Raw genomic sequence first — 4,279 nt, forward strand, 5'->3', positions numbered from 1 at the left:
ATGCCATGCACCTTTTATCAAGAATTCGCCGAGAGCCGGAGCTCTAGGCAAACATGACACATGTCAGCTTCTGGTACATCGCAACAAAAAAGAAATGCACCAAACCAACCTGTGGTTGGATGTTTAGAGGGATAGTAGTATCCCCAGTCCACCAGGATTCAAGTCCTGGTGCTCGCATTATTCCTGGATTAATTCAGGATTTTCGGCGATGCGCATTTAGTGGGAGGAGACGTTTTCGTCGATGACGAAACGCCTACGGTAACTTCGTGAATCTGAAGATGATATGCCAGCTCAGTCTTTGGAAGGTGGTCATATTGGTATGGTGTGCGTGTGTGCGTTTTTAGGGGTGAGTGTATGCGCATATGTATGAGCGCTTGCATCCGTACTGTGTTAAAAAATACAAATTATTAGTCAAGAGTCGGAGCTCTTGGCCAAAATGACAGGTGTGAGCTCAGTATTTTTTTCGTTTTTCTCCTTTTATTATTTTTTGTATGTAAACATAATTAACCCCTTTTGTTATCACTAAGCCAGATTGCAATCCACAAACAGTTGTAGAGGCCAGCACTAGCTAGGAGAATAGACGGAAATATCAGGATGTCTCTCTATATAATACTGGTCGCTACGGGAGTAACAAGAGCAGACAGGCAACGGGCGTAACAATGGCAGCTACAGCTTGGTCGCTTGTCCTACTTGTGCTCCTGGTGGCGCAGCCGGATTCGTCGGAGGCGGCCGTCCAGCTGAATCCCAAGATCGTCAAGTGGAATGCCCACATAATATCCACAGTCCACAGCTTCGGCTACCTCATCTTCGACCTCTCCATCGGGACGCCGCCGCAGACTCTCTCCGTCGTCATGGACATCACCAGTCAGCTCGTCTGGGCGCAGTGCCGCGAACAAGGGCTCACGCAGGCGCGCACATTCAAGCCCGACCGCTCCTTCGCCCCCATCGGCTGCGACGACAGGGCATGCCAGAACCTGATCTCCGGCTACAACTGCACCGGCCCCGACGACCATTGCAGGTACCGCCGCGGCGCCATGTCCGGCAACCTAGCCACGGAGACGTTCAACTTCGGGACCACGTCTGTGAACGGCGTCGTGTTCGGCTGCAGCGACAACGTCACCGTGTGGGGCCTCAACGGCGCCTCCGGCTTCGCCGGGTTCAGCAGGGGCCCGCTCTCCCTCGTGACGCAGCTCCGCATCTCAAGGTTCTCCTACTTCATCGCGCGCCCCGGCGACAACAACGGCAACGACAACAGCTATCTCAGCTTGGGCGATGTGGACGCCGCGCCGGCCATGGGCAACAACAGCACGCCGCTGCTGGCAGCGGCAAAAAATCAGGAGAGTTATCTGTACTACGTCAACCTCACCGGCCTTCAGGTAGACGGCGAGCTCCTTGCCGGAATCCAGGCGGAGACCTTCGCCGTCCAGGAGGACGGCTCTGGCGGGGTGTTCCTGAGCACCACCTTGGCGGTCACCTTCATCCAAGAGGCCGCTTACAAGGTTCTGAGGCAGGAGCTGGTGAGCAGGATTCGGTCCCAGGGCGTAGCTCCGGTGGACGACACAGCCGCCGACGACCTGTGCTTCCTCACGGAGAACTTTCGCAAGGTGAAAGTTCCAAGGCTCGCGCTGGTGTTCGACGGCGCCGACGCGGCGATGGAGCTCGGTGTGGAGAACTACTTCTTCGTGTACGGCAATGAGAACACGTGCCTCACCATAGTTCCGTCGCCGACTGGCCGGTCCGTCCTGGGCAGCCTGCTGCAGACAGGCAGGATCATGACCTATGACATCCATGAAAATGGCGGCCAGCTGACATTTGAGCCGGTGGTGGCGGCTGCCCTGGAGCCAGCGGATGCGGGTGCCCCTCTGTCGGCGCATGCGTCGCTCGTGATGACGGCCACTCTTCTGGCCTGGGTGCTTTTCTTCCAGCAGTTCTAGCTAGCTAGGTCATGCGGCAATAATCCTGAAGAATGCTTACTCCATGGTGTATACTGAAACAATATGCATGTTCCGCCCCCTTGAGTCTGTCTGTCACGTCACTTTAGCCGTGTGTGTTATGTTATGTGTTGTGTACGTGGCCATGCATGTTCCTAGAGGTTGCATGTCTTGTTGCTTCTTGCTTTAGCCATTCTAATCTCAGCCGTTAATTAATGCTGACTCCATGGAATATACTGAAACAATATGCATGCCTTTCTTCTGTATAAACAAACGATTTGCATGCGGAGAAGATAGCAAGATCATGCCCAATAATCAAGTGCCGCCTGTCCTGATGGGGACAACCTAAAGGAGCTTTTTTCCTTTGCATTCTTTCTAAAAATTTCACTGATTCTCCATGTTCATATTTTTTCCTTTGCGAGAAATCTTCCAATCTATTTATCTTCAATCATGCCAGTACAACAAACATGACAGATAACAAAAATAAAATACATCAACCTAGAGATGACTACAAGCACTGAAGCGAGCCGAAGGCGCGCCACCCTCATCACCCCTACCTCGCCGGAGCCGGACAAAACTTGTTGTAATAAACAGTCGGAAAGTCGTCGTGCTAAGGCCCAATAGGACCAGCGCACCAGAAGAGCAATCGTCACCATTCAGGAGTAGCGTAGATTGGGAGGATCCAACCTGCAAACACAAGAAACGTCGACCAACTACAACTAGATACAAACAAATCCACCAAGGATGGACCCGCCAGAGACACACCTCCACACGTCCACTGACAATGCTAGACGCACTACCTGGATGCGTGAGAGGCGGGGGAAACGTTATTCCATCTTCAGGGTGCCACCACCGTCTTGTCTTCCTAAGTAGGACACAAATCCTAAGAAAACTCGAAGGAGCATCTAAAAACAGAGCCCTCCCGATGGCAAGGGCTGGGATCCATCATGCTGCCATGGCGCTAATGCCACCGGAGATGAGAAGGACCAGCGGCGGCGCCGACGGGAGGCAGTGGAACCCTCGACCTTTTGGGGGAGGTGGTGGCTGTCCAGCCTTCGGTTATATGTTCATCGTTCTTTCTTCATTTTTTCTTTGGCAAATCTTTTTTTTGGCAAACACCGTTCTTTCTTCACACAAGAGATCTCCTCTAAAATTAACGACATAATACCAGCACTGCATGCAGTTGGGATTTCGATGAATTTAAATCAACGGCTCGAAATAATCAGCAAGGTTTACCTCGAATTACCCATATGGCACCTGTTCAGTCATCGTAAAACATATATACTATAAGCACAATAGGGAAAAAATAGAGATTAGCTAAATAATCCCAAATAATCAGAAAGATTCGACCATTTATATGTATTCTCATCAAACAATAAGCATTGAATTTCAATTAGAGAAAAGTATAGCACCCCCTCCCTTCCAAATACTTCTTACTGGATCAAATCCCCTACAAAGTCTAAAACAGGAATCACCCACTCAACACCGTCGATCAACGATGACTACGCTGAACCCACCAAGTACCTCATCATCAAAGAATGCGATGGACGACCACCCAGTTTACCGACGGCCCCGGAAACCTGGAGCTGCTCCATGCATGCTTCAAAGGTACTACCTTCGAGATGATTGTCCTACACCAGATGATGTTTGCGATGGTTGAGATGCCTCGTATATGCATGTTTTAGTTACCTCTACATCCATGCCAACGACACATGGGAAAATATTTGGGAACGCTCTCCCTCACAAAGATGGACACACACAAGTTCTTGACACTTATCGCCACATATTTTTATGGATTCCTGATAAACAAATTCTTCCGACGGAGGTTGAAATGCGACGTTGTGGCAAAAAAATGTATTATTCCTTGGTGAGGGGAGGCGACAGACATGTTACTGCAGGGTGGTGAGAGGAAAGTTCCTACAACAGGCACCACGTGCTACAATGGCGGCGACCACAAGATGCAACCACGGCGTCTGCCAGCTATGACGACACCGGACAGATGTGAATGCAGACTGCGCCCGGGGATATTGCGGTTGTGCTCCGACAATGCTCTGATCGGCAGCTGGGGATGTTGGGAAGGGCTACATCGACTACCAGGAAGGGAATTGCATCCGGCTACCGCGTGCATCTGGTGAGTGCAAAGCTGCAACCACAGCACGGCTACGACAGAGATGGCGGGAGCAGGTATCCGATGTGTTGGAGCTGGCGCGACAACCTGCACGAGAAGCTGTGACCTCGTGTGTACCATGCTAGAGCAGGTATCCGATGTGTTGGAGCCGGCGCCTGGCGAATGCTGGAACCAGTGTCCCAAGGTGCCTGGCGAAAGTTGCAACCACATGCACAGGAGT

At 51.3% G+C, this 4,279-nt stretch overlaps 1 pseudogene; it reads left to right on the forward strand.

Moving 5' to 3' along the window:
- The first annotated feature begins 659 nt into the window (after positions 1 to 659).
- LOC119320809 lies at positions 660 to 1,934 on the forward strand (annotated as a pseudogene).
- Positions 1,935 to 4,279: the final 2,345 nt, after the last annotated feature.

Source organism: Triticum dicoccoides, chromosome 6B, assembly GCF_002162155.2.
Source record: "Triticum dicoccoides isolate Atlit2015 ecotype Zavitan chromosome 6B, WEW_v2.0, whole genome shotgun sequence".
Lineage (NCBI taxonomy): Eukaryota > Viridiplantae > Streptophyta > Magnoliopsida > Poales > Poaceae > Triticum > Triticum dicoccoides.